This window comes from Macrobrachium nipponense, chromosome 27, assembly GCF_015104395.2.
Source record: "Macrobrachium nipponense isolate FS-2020 chromosome 27, ASM1510439v2, whole genome shotgun sequence".
NCBI lineage: Eukaryota > Metazoa > Arthropoda > Malacostraca > Decapoda > Palaemonidae > Macrobrachium > Macrobrachium nipponense.
The window spans coordinates 34,850,658-34,864,378 of record NC_087216.1 but is presented as its reverse complement, the minus strand read 5'-3'; the positions used below and the strand labels follow the sequence as shown (position 1 = coordinate 34,864,378).

At 38.2% G+C, this 13,721-nt stretch overlaps 1 pseudogene; it reads right to left on the bottom strand.

The window, feature by feature from the left end:
- The window catches only part of LOC135201014 (zwei Ig domain protein zig-8-like), a 1,050,703-nt pseudogene that overhangs the window by 73,036 nt on the left and 963,946 nt on the right, over positions 1–13,721 (bottom strand).

The following is a 13,721-nucleotide window of genomic DNA, read 5'->3' as shown; positions in this document are numbered from 1 at the left end:
TGAATAATGTTTTCAATCAAGACTTCATAAATAATGAGTAATTCATTAACAACTATACAGAACAATTAACAGAAATTCGAAGGAAATGAGGAATATACGGGAATCTAATGCTAATATTTAGTTTAGGCCTTGTGTTTATTACGATAACAAACAACTTAAAAAGTAACTCTTAAACCAAGTGAAATGATTTAATCTGAACACGAATAGAGAGAGAGAGAGAGAGAGAGAGAGAGAGAGAGAGAGAGAGAGAGAGAGAGAGAGAGAGAGAGAGAGAGAGGAGCTCTGAACGTGGTCATCAGAATTTACTTCTTTATTATCTCTTTTAGTCTGGGAGAGAGTGGGAGAAAGGAGAAGCGTTTTGAATATGGAGATAAGAATGGACTTCTTTATTGTTTTTTTTCCTCTCTCCTCAGGAAGAAAGCCTTTAAACGCTTCCTGGCAACTCTGCTTCTTTTGATGGCTCCAGTCGCAAAGGCCGGAGATTTTTTTTACATGCAAATTGCATAAAAGAAAAAATTTAGCTTATTTCCTTCAGGGAATGTTGTTGAATTCATTAGATTCCCATTTCAAAAAAAAATTATTTCCGTGTGACCTTTCTCATTCCAATTTGTTCAGGGAAATTATGCAAATAGTGGCTTTTTTCCATTCCTTGTTTGCCGTCCATGCTTTTGAAAGTACATTTCGAAAAATAACTCACGAATTAAAGGAGAAATCGTTTTTTTTTTTTTTAAATTCCCAGACTAACACCTATAATGTCTCAGCTTCTAAAAATTTGGAATTCTGATAAACAGAAGCATTTCTGAATATTGTGCACTCGGTCAAATTATATTAACAAATAATTCTATCGCATATTTAATCGTAAATTTCCCTATGCATATCAGTCACACTAAATCATTCTCATGACAACTGTCTTTCTACATTTTGCATCCTTCTGTAGCAGTGATTCTAAATACAAAACGGCTACCATGGCAGACACACTATATGTTTGTATTGATAACATTCAAGATTTTTTACGAGGACAGTTAATAATTTTAATCGAAGGTGAAGCACTGTAACAGAAGAGCCATTACCCCATACAAAAAGGCAGATCAAAATGTAAAGCTTCCATAAAAACATCCGTCTTTCAGAATATTAAGAATATCGGAAATATTAAAAATCTCTCATTGGAAATATCCGTGACAAAAAGTATATTCAGAATAACCACTTCCTTTCCACATTCTCCCTCGCTGTTCTCTTTCTGAAAACCTCGACAGAAAAATGATCTATATCTCGGCTTCATTCTTATTTATCAAGTTAATCAATACTGCTGATATATAAAATTAATATGATCTTTACTCGGTTATACTGTAAAGCTAAAAACCGCAAAATTCCGCCAAGGCTCAACAGCTCACCTCCCAAAAGGTTCATTTTCCCAGAAATTCACTTGTTTCCTGCCTCTCCTAAATTGCAGCCATTTGTTGTCAATCACGACGTCCACCATTGCTCAAGTATATTTTTTAAAACAAGCACAATGTCTTGCGTAATCATTCCACCAAACGAACACAACAGGCGAACAAAAGACATGAACTCCTTGGCGGAGGCAATTAGTCCGTAAATAATAAAATTTACAGAATACAATAATCCTTGACTCATCATATGCTTCGGGTTCTGGCCTTTCCATAAAAGGCAAAATCTGATAAGTAACAGAGACGCAACAGTACCGCCTAGGATTCAGCATTCTAGAGACAACTCTCATCTAACTGTGATCAGACATTTTATAGCCTAACTAAACTGCGCTTTCCTCTTAGCATTCATGGAATCTGGGTTAAAAAGCCAAGCACTGGGGCAACTTCAGCCATTCAGAGTGAAAGAAATTGAAAAGAGGGAGGTGGAGTGGTTGCACTTAGCATTCAGTTCAAGATATTTACCCAAAAATTCATCGCTTCGATGAGGATAACCAAGCGAAAATCCATCGCAAAAAAAGTCAAAAGTTAAGTGAATACATCTGATAAATTGAGATATTACTGTATGTGCTTTAGACCACAAAGACCGAGGTCATTTGGGAAGAAAGTTTTTAAGCAGAGAAAAACTTCCAAAACCCGATGGCCGCGTGTGGATGGATCCATCGACGAGTCAAAGCCGAGGGGAAAGGCTCCCTGAAATGCTATAAAAAGCTTAAGAACCTTTTACTTGAAATCTTTTGTTTGCTCTAATAAAGGGATTCAGAAAGCTTAAACAACAGGGACTTCCCAAATTTGGGAACACAACATATTAGAAAGTAATAGAATAAAAACTTTTCGGCAAGTGAGGAGGTCTAAAATCTTCTTTCAATCCTATCTTGGCTCTTCTGGGCGTTCTGGGGAGCGTAAGCGGATAGTCATCAGAATTTTCAGGTCCAATTCCTTTTAATGTAATTGAATGTGCGAAGCTCTGACCTCTTTCTAGATAACTGACTTTTCCTAATGATTATTGAGAGATTTATAATAAAGGGTAATAAATATACAAATGCAATGGTTACGTTTCTTAATGTTGTAGCTCTCGTCCATTATACGACGTACACACTACGCTTATTTCATTGCCTAACGGGATTCTTTCCGGTCCCTATACCTAAGATTAGAGACAAGGCGGGAACATTGTCGTTAAGCTAAACCGAAATGTCTTTCTTATTAGTGGCTAGAATGGCAAAGAATATAACTGACAATACGTCATTACTTCCTACTACTGTAACTTTCTTACTACAAAAAAACAGTAGTTTGGTCTGTCTGTCTGTTGTCTGTATGCACTTTTCACCGCTGCGGAATCCCACCCACTTAAGTGCTTAACAGCTGACGGGCCAATTTATTGGCATTAGGGGTTAAAGAGGGGTGAAGGAGAGAGGGTCTTTCCTTACTCAGTGACTACCTAACTTACAAGACCAAGCCATTTTCATATCGTGGCTGAATATGGTAAGATATGAGTGAAAATTACATCCGGGAAAACTACCGCTCGATTGGTAGCTTACGGTAAACACTGAATTGTGAATTCTTACGTTCTGACAAGTAGGGCAGGTACAACAGCATAGGAAATAACAAGAAAAGGAAATAAAAAGTTCGAGCTTTAGCACGGCAAAAAAAAAAAACACCGGTGTTAGATAACTGTTACTTTAGAGTACAGTCACATCGTCTGGGGCCGTGGCACCCGGCCTCACCGCCCGGGTACCGGGCCCCACTAACTAGTGCCGTCAAAAATGACGGGAAGATAAGAGAGTCAGTAGGAAGGCAATCCCCGATTTCAAAGACGTCGTCGCGTATCGACTCTATTCTCGGGCCACAAGACCTTCATTTTGCGTACTTATAAGGCGCTGAGAGAGCCAGATCCCGGGCTGGAGGACAGCAAGTCTAAATGTGGGTTCATTTCCCGTAGAATGTCGTTATTACAAACCTACAAAAAAAATACACAGATTAACATTTCGTTACATTTTACGGGATCTTTCCTTTGATTAATTTCTAACGTCTCATATAATTTCTTGAACAATCCTTGAGTTAACCAACTTAACTTTTACGTTAATATCTTACTTCATCTTTTTTCAGATTTCTCTTTTTTTCTCCTGTCGATTTCGTCATATTTTTCATGTGCTTTCCAGCTCATTCCTTCACAGCTTATTCTAGCTCTTGTTCGTCGCTCGCGATTTTTCAGTTTTCATACGCATTACGTTTCCTTTTTTCGCTGTTTAATTTTTAATTCTTTCTATATTATAACCTTTTTTCCTCGTTCGCTTGAAACTCTCTCTTAATTTCCTTATTTAGTCTCCTTGAAATTACCACAATTATCTATTTCATTCAAGCCTTTTTCTTTTGTTTGGGTCCTCATTTACAATCTGTTCATTGGTCTTCAATTGACATCTTCCCAGCAGCCTTTTGCTTTAACCCTCATGATGCTGTTTATTTGTTCCTTATTTGTTCTTAATGAGCGAGATCGATGGGTTAGATCATTACCTTTACCTAGACAGTAAAGCAAACGGAGGCCATCAAAGGACCATGGAACGAATGGTATGAACCCAGGCTCTTGGTTCTGTCAGAAAAGGGACTATACTGACTCTTGAATCAAGTAAGAGAAAGTTACGATAAAGAAACAATTGTGGTTGTGAAAGGTCTTGGAATAGTTTCTGCAGTTAGGCCATCTCTGGCCAAACAAGATGAGCTGTATGCTCACCAAGAATCCCTTTTCTTCATAAACCTTGAAATTACTGTTGCCCAACACACGACTATTGGTGTGACAATTAAACTCTTGGTAAAAAGCTAAATAACACTCAAATTAGGACTATATATACATATACATGCACATACATATATATATTTCTATCATATCACCGACACCTTTTTTATTCACAGACATTAATCTTCTTCTTCTTCTTCTTCTTCCCAGCTTTTTCCCATTTTCACAGACATTAATCTATCTTATCCAATTCGCTCTACCTATGAAATATCACCAGAGGGGAATTAAAACTGATAAGTGATTCGTCACCTAGGAGATTCGAACTCCCGACAGTGACAACCCCAGACTTCAGTGCAAGTATTCTTACGTTTTCACTGTCGAGAGTTCGAATCACCAGTGTGAAGAATCACTTTAAATTACGACTCCCTTTTGTTGTTGCTTCTGAGGTAGAGCAAACTGGATATTATGACATTTGTAGCTTAATGTTTGTAAATATTTTTCTCTCTATCTAACTATATATATCGGTTTGTGTGTGTAATCGTAACAACCACAATGCTTTCTTAACTTTTCGAATACTTTTCAGGCTTTGGAGATGCTTGCCCCTAAAAAGCCTTAGATCCAAATGCGACAATATGAAGTAATAGAATATGAAGTAACTCTGATGTCCGCAATGGCATTAGAACCTGCACCTAATAAGGCTTTGTAGGGTGACAAGTGTATCCAAAAAGTGGGAAGAGGTCGAGAAGAAAGCATTGTGGTTGTGGTTGTTACAATTAGAAACGTATCTAGTGATAAGTTACTTACAGGTTCTATCTATCTATCTATCTATCTGTATATATATATATATATATATATATATATATATATATATATATATATATATATATATATATATATTTATATATCCAAGAACAGCCCCATATCAGAATCGACATAACGACAACCTCCCCAAATCGTCTCAGAAATTGTCAGAGAATAAAGAACAATGAAAATATTCAGACGCCGACACTTTTTAATATCACCTCGGACCCTCTTTTCCTTTCTCCCAAATCTCCTGCGCATCTTTTCATAATCCCTCTCTCCTTTTATTCTTATCCCATTCCATCATTTCTTATTCCCTTTAATCGCTGGCTAAGATATTTCCTGAGGCTTTCTCCTTCGAGAATTGATGAAGTTTTCTTGATGATCTTATTTTTAAAATCTTTCCCCTTTTTTATATATGCTTTTCAATTGATAAAGGACCCTCCCCTTTAGAGAAAACCTTCTGCTTTATCCCGTCTATTGTTATTTTAATTCAGAAGCTAAAAAAAAAAATGAAGGAGAACAGAGCGAAGGGAATAAAGAAGCGGTCATGCGTGCATTCGAGACGCAGGGATACACACACACGCATAAATACAAGAAGTCGACGGACGAAGAACCATAAAAGCTTTGGTCCATTTCAAAAATTCTGTTCTCTTACAGCATTCCATTGTTTCGACATACTTTCCTGATCTCTCTCTCTCTCTCTCTCTCTCTCTCTCTCTCTCTCTCTCTCTCTCTCTCTCTCTCTCTCCTCGTTCTAACGTTCAAACGGAATTTGGTGATATGATGTCGTTCAAATTTCTTATAACCGTTCTTTTCATGCTCTCTCTTTCTCTCTCTCTCTCCCACCTCCACCCTTTTTCTCAGCCAGATTCACCGGTCACGACTGGATGAGCAACGTTCGATCCCCAAACAGGACGACGAGTATAACGTGGGTACGTTTCTTCAGAATCTAGTATGCCTTTGCTATCCTAAATAGTGAATTATATACCTAGCTGCTAGTTGACTGTAGTGGCTCAGAGTAGAGAGAGAGAGAGAGAGAGAGAGAGAGAGAGAGAGAGAGAGAGTAACAAATGTGAATGCTAAACAATCAGTCAAAATGAATTCCTGAACAAGTTAACCTTCGCCTCACTGCGGTGAAAATATTCACAACAATAACTGCTCGTCTTATAGACACACATAACTGAAATATACACATAAACACAAACATATATTTAATGTATATAGCTCAATAATCGAGAATCTGTACATGAATATTTGAAAACTTCAACTTTTTTCTTCCACTACTGTCCCCGTAACGCTAGACATATATGGAGACATAAATGAAGCACTATATACCCAAAGAAAACAGTGATTGATAGTGACAGATGGATAGGTAGACATTATAGTATCATTTTACTTATCATTACCGCGTCACCGCTACCGATCTATTCAACTCCCAATGTATATATATATATATTATATAATATATATATATATATATATATATATATATATATATAAATTATTTCTGTGCTATCCAAACTGGTAAATACTATCTTGTTGTTCTGTCTCTACTTTCACCTGCTTGCTTTCCACTATCTTTCTCACCTGTATATTGATGCCTCCCCTGGGAGAGTCGTAATCGAGAACGGTGCTGTCATGGTACCACAGAACGGCGGTGGGAGGGGCGCCTGTGTGAGTCACCACGCACTCCAGAGACAGGGAGGATCCAGCCTGCAGGAACCGCTCATTTCCGCCTACGATGTGGGTGCCATACCCACCTGCAAGAGAGAGAGGAAAAGAGAATGGAGCGTTAATGCAGAATATGTGCACGGATGTTAGTGTATGGTGAGGTTGCAGGCGTTACAGTAGAGTACGTGCAATGATACTAGAACGGGGTGAAGTCAGTGATGCTAAAATAATGATATTAAGGGCATTTGAACATGTGCATTCGAAGTGCATGTGAAATGATACATAAATGCGGTGTTTCTAGCGGAATGATAATCGAGCGCTTCAGCTCCTCTTAGAAATATGCGTTCAAAGGTATTAGGAGGAGGATCGCTCAATGACGTTAGAATGATGAGTTGTTTAAAGTACTATGAGGTTTGTTTTGTAGTTAGAAAGCCGTATGGCCAAGGGTTTAAGAAAGGAAAACGTTCAAGAACGCGGTGTCCACTATAATAGATGAGCGTTCAACGACCTCTCAAGGGGAACGGCCAGGCAGTTAGAATGATGTGTCAAAAGGCATAAGATTTAGGTATCAGATTGTTGTGCGGTCAAGAGCAGTACATACTACACTTTATACATAAGGGTCACAGAGTGGTATACTTCTGACACCTTAAAGCTTGGTGCATTTACTGAATTCATGGTGGAACAAATTCAGTGAGGATCGTTTATTTGGCCTAAAGTGGAGAGCGTTCATGAGGCAACAAAGGAGTACATTCGTGGCATCCAAATTGGACGCTTTCAGGTCATAAAAGGTCCTTCATTACACGTGTCAAAACTGGGGTGGCTACGAAAAGCGTTGCAATGAGGCATATCCTCGATATGACTGCCTGTGTCCAGTGACGTTAGGAATACTTGCAGTGACGTCAGTGGAAATTGCGTGCGTTCAGTTGGTGGTGTATGAGAGGGTCAGCCGAGTTCAGGTGGGGCATAAATGGATTAGTCAAGGGTAATGGTGATGTATATGACGGCTGGAACACTTGTAGAGAACAAAGGTCGAGCTGTGTGTGTGGAGACTGAATTAATTTCATCATGATGCTGTTTGTATTGTTTTGATTCAATTAGATACTGCGGGGTTGGATGGGACTCTGGAAGAGAGAGAGAGAGAGAGAGAGAGAGAGAGAGAGAGAGAGAGAGAGAGAGAGAGAGAATAATAAAAAAATGTAGAAAAAACTTGAAATCGTGTTTGATGCAGGTGTTCAATTTTGCGCTTTTGTGTGACAGACAGAAAAAGAGATAAAGAGAGAGTGAGTGAAAGAATAATTTGATTGCTGTGTACCTCTTTCTCTCTCTCTCTCTCTCTCTCTTAATAGTACACGTTCTCTCCTATCTCCCGGTTACTAGAGGACTAGCATTTGAATTCCAGTCGGATCACTTTGTTTTCTTTATTCTCCTCCAAACCTGACGCAATGAAAACTTATAAAAAAAAATGCAATAATCCATATATTTCAATACATCAATCATGAAAATAGAAGCGTTTATTTCCTTTTTTTTCTGTAAAAGAGAGCTTTTGAAATTCTTATATGTCTGTCCGCCCTCAGATCTTAAAAGCTACTGAGGCTAGAGGGCTGCAATTTGGTACGTTGATCGTCCACCCTTCAATCATCAAGCACACAAAATTACAGGTCTCAGGCCTCAGTAGTTTTAATTTTATATAAAGCTAAATTTAGCCATAAACGTCCGTCTGGCAACACTGTAAGACAAGCCACCACTGGGCCGTGACTGAAAGTTTCATGGGCCGCGGCTCATACGGCATTATTTTTATGTGCTGTGCCGAAAACTCGATTCTTCTGCGCATTTTTCACTTGTTTATATTGACGATCTCAATAAGGTCGTTGGTGTACCTGAAAATCTGTATCGTGAGATGAGATGTCTTTTGAACACATCACTCGATCTAGTCGACTGTATGACAAAAAATTTCCCGACCACACAACTTAGAATTTTTCCCCTTTTCGTGAAGATATGTACGCCGGAGTTTCCTCCTGTCATGTTCGTTTCCTCATTTTTTTTTACTTACATTTTTTGGAGGGACAATATGCGAAATTGTTTCCCGGATGGGAAGTCTTATGCTAATGATATTACAGAGAGAGATTTTTTGGGCCAGCCAACGCTATCCTTACATAAGCGCGTAGAGAGAGAGAGAGAGAGAGAGAGAAGAGAGAGAGAGAGAGAGAGAGAGAGAGGGGGGGGGGGGGAGTGTTAGCTTCGGGATGAGACAGGAAAAAATGTTCTACTTCGGTAAATATGATCACACAGGCGTGAGGAGTTTAAAATAGAAGATAACCTTCGTCCTAATCATCCATTTCTAGATAATAAAAATAATAATAATAATAATAATAATAATAATAATAATAATAATAATAATAATAATACAAAAATCATCACAAAGAGCCCATTCATTTTATTTCGTTACTCAATCAAGCATGACTTCCTCCATAGAAGTAAAATAATATAAACAAGTATAAGCGTAATAAATATAATTGCTTTACAACAACATGTAACTGAGAAAGGAAGAGACATGAACAATATCAAAACTAATATTAAAGATTGGTACGGTCCACAATAATGATAGTTACTTTACTTCATTTAAAATAATACTTAAAGAATAAAAGAAAAGAAAAGAAATAAATTTGAACTCCTTGCGACAGGAGGGTCCTTCTATTGCTTAAGTTTTATTTGTCGTTTTTCTTGTCTTGATTTCAAAAGTTTGGAAAAGAACCTCTTCTCGTTTCGTCGATTTTCATTTGTCTACGGCACGGGAAGGGTTTTTATTTCTTCACTCCTTTTTTATTATTATTTTTAATTCATTTTGAGGTTCATAGTCAATAAAAATGAGTTATGAAAAAAAGCTGAACATCTCTTTGAACCGCGAAAGAGTTTTCTTAAAATGTTCGTTTGACGGAACTTTGTTCATAAAGAACTCGTTGCCTGCCAAAGTTTCCCCTCAGTTTTCTTTACATCTTCGTTTTCTATAATTGCTCAAACGTTTTAAAAGTGGCTCCTTGCCGTTTATCGCTCTTTATTTCAGAGTCGATAACTGTTACTTTCTGTTTCTCGTCGTTAGCGTCCTTCCATCGCCTCGTTTATTTGGCAACAAGCGTTCTCGAGGATCGCTCCCTGGATTTTTGACTCTTCCTGAAAAATGACTTAATACAATTTACGTTCGACTCCCCCCCCCCCCCCCTTTTCAACATTATTTGTCAACGAGGATTAACCCTCCTTCATAATCGCAGTCCCCACACCCCGTCTTTTTTTTAAAGTCCACCCTCGCCAAGTTAATTACGTAATTAAGGTAAAGACAACATTTGCGTCATTATTAATGAGAAAATGACTTGAGAATCGCAATTTTGAAAGGAAAAAATCTGATTGCACGAAGATGAAGGTGAGATGAAATATGAGGAGACTCCGGGGGTGATCTTCTTCAAGGCACTGTAGGTGCTCAGTCTGAGAGAGAGAGAGAGGAGATTAGAGCAAGGAGAAGAGAGGACGGAGGAGGAGAGAGAGAGAGAGAGAGAGAGAGAGAGAGAGAGAGAGAGAGAGCTCATGACAATAACAATATAAGATTAGCTAACCAGTTTTACTGTTACTTTCAAGAGAGAGAGAGAGAGAGAGAGAGAGAGAGAGAGAGAGAGAGAGCTTAATGAGTAGGCAAAGAATTGAGGGAAATTTAAGCGAGGAGAAACTAACAGAAAGAAGGCCATTTAAGGATGCAATCGGAAAAAAATAGGACAAAGGGGATGATTCGATAAGGTGGAACGAAGGCCACATCGGCAAAAATCTAACTCGAAAGCAAAGCTCCGACCCGAGATGAGATCGGACAATGAATTTGGTTTAGTGTCAGAGACAGAGCCTGAATACAACACGGACACCCAAGAGGACCGTTCGTTCTCAAACGGCACAAAGCAAACAATAATAGCATTGGATATGACTAGCAAATCGTTGCTGCGTTTTTAGTTTTTTTGTTATCTATAAAAGAAAACAATTGAGGTGGCTTTGTCTGTGCCCCCCCCCCCCCCCCCCACTAAATCTTAAAAACCACACAAATTAGAGGGCTGCAAATTAATATGTTAATAATCCACACTCCAATCATTAAACATATGAAATTGCAGCTCTCTAGCCTCAGTAGTTTTGATCTCATTTGAGGTTCAAATTAGTCATGATCGTGACTAGGTGCCAAAAACACAGGCTACCACCGGGCCGTGGTTGAAAGCTTCATGGGTGTCGGCTGAGAGTTTCATAGAGCATTATACACTGTGCTGAAAACTCGATTGCGCCGAAGAAACTTCAGCGCCTTTTTTTTCCCTACTGTTTATTTCTGCACGCCAAAAACTCACTAAATGCAATTTCTAATTACTGACTCACTCATCCTAGTGTCAGAACAACTATGGCTACTAATCTAGGAAAAGACTGCTTGCAAAGCATTAGACATACAAAGTTCTAACAAGCTGCAGAATACACTAAAGAGTAGGCAAATTATATTTGTATCAAACCACTGAAAACAATGACGATATTGTAAATGACTTTAAGATCAAGGGTTCAAAGATGTCAAAAGCGAAGCATGTTGATAATGAATGGCCTCTCTCTGATTTCCCAAAGAGTTGAATTTACTTCAATATAGAATCTAGGCCAGAGGCCAAGCACCGGGACCTATGAGGTCATTCAGCGCTGAAATGGAAATTGTCAGTAAAAGGTTTGAAAGGTGTAACAGTAGGAAAACCTCAAAGCAGTTGCACTATAAATCAAGTTTTAGGGGAGGGTGGAAAGTGAGATAAAAAGAATATGAAAGGAGGTACAGTAAAAGGAACGAAAAAGGTTGCAGCTAGGGGCCGAGGGCACGCTGCAAAGAACCTTAAGTAATGCCTACAGTGCACCGTACGAGGTCCACTGACGGCACTATCCCCCCTACGGGAGATTTCCCAACGAGGAGTCTCTCATTAGTTTTTATTTGTGTAAAGGCTAATGGAGCTGGCGACACGACGTCCCTTATATGGCCCTGGTATAAAGAAAGCTACATAAAGTCGTAGTGCATATATAGGAACACCACCCTGAAGGACCTTACGTGACGCCTGTTGAAAGAGGGGAGGTTATAGTCACTAGAAAGCGGAAGAAGAAAATGAATCACGAGCTATCTTACTATAATGGGCGTAATGTCTGTCCGTCTGTCTGTCATTCAATCACGGCCAAACGGCTGGTCCAATGGGCATGAAATTTGGCAGGGTTATAGTGGTGACTCCTAAGATGGTTTATAATGGGGCTTCATCCTACCTCCCCCGTCCCTCTGAAGGGGGTGGGGGTGAGAAGGGATTCCCTGAAACGGAGCTGGTTCTCCCCGTGAAACTAGGCTGGTTATGCCCGTAGACTTAGTTACTTGACGAATTTTCATACATAATTCTATATACATATGTTTGCTACTACAAACAACCGGGTTAAAGGACTGTTAATACTTCTAAATGGAAATGTGAGAAGGGGTAGCCTGAAGTGTGCTACTTAGATCAACAAAGTCACCATGGATTTTTCATGCAAAGGCGCTCAACTGCTTCCCTGGCAGGACTCGTCGGTAGGGCTAGAGTGGTATCTACTGATTCACGCGATCAACCATTGATATTTCCCAAACGCGTCATGAAGCACAACGAAAAGCGCGACGTCAGCATTCACAAATTTATCCTTCCTACAAGATATGTCGAATTATTAAAGGAATAAATAGAATAAATCTTAATAAAATAACAATGGAATGAATAATTAATAATTATGTGGCGTCGTGAATAAAATCACTAACATACACGTTCAAACACATGCACACATTGTCTATGACTCTATGGCATAAAACAATTCCATCCACCCCAACTACAAAATTTCATTCGGGAAAAAAACCAAAATAAATTCACGTATAAATCTGAGTAAAGACGTTTTTAATATCATCAGTGGCCGTGCCAACTGATGGTATTTCTGCGCAGCGGTTAATTGCTATTGTTGCTCTCAATGGAAGCAAAGTTCCTGCTAGAGATTTTTATTGCTATGGGTTCACTCTAGGGGAAAATCCATCGTGATTTAAGTTCCCCCCACCCCCTTACCTGTCTTTTCTCTCTATCTTTTACGTGCGATGGATAAATAACCAATGGAAATATTTATTTTTACATATTTGTAAACATTCACTCCCATAGTTTTGCAGCAAAATTTTAATTACCGCTATTTGATACACGGAAAAATATATATTTTTCCCATTTGCATAATTCTACCGGTCATAAAAACAAGAAACTTACCACGTTATATGGACCAAAAACTAACACTTAGAGGCTAAAACTATATATATATATATATATATATATATATATATATATATATATATATATATATATATATATATATATATATATATATAATATATATATATATATTTATACACACACACACACATATATATATATATATATATATATATATATATATATATATATATATATGTGTGTGTGTGTGTGTGTGTGTGTGTATTACTCTTTAGCCTCTAAATGTTAGTTTTTGCAAATATGAAAAAAATAGTTTTCCGTTTATAAAATACCAGCAATTAAAATTTTGCTGCAAAATTATGGAACTGAAAGTTCACACATTTGTAAAAATAACAAAAGATTGTGAAATAATATATTGGGCATAGGTCTTTCGCCATTGACTTAGAAGTAAAGTCGAAGCCGGTCAGGACCTACAACCATTGTTATTAATTGAATAAAATGAACATCGATATTCTTACATTTGAAAACTTCTTCTGTATCTTCCACAGACTTTCTCGTTTACGTATCGAAGGTCTCTCTTTCTCTTTCTTTGAAAGGCGCAATGAAGACTGTTCACAACTACTGCCTATCCATATATAAATTAGATACTGATCCTCGCTTATAAGCCGCCTCATATCACGGATTCAACAGAGATGGCAGGTGAAGGATGCGTACAACAGTCAGTGGCTTCATCTTGATCTTTCTTCATTGAAACTTTAACATTTGATATCGTCTTCGGTGTTATATGCACACAACCTACAATAACTCTTTAAAAAT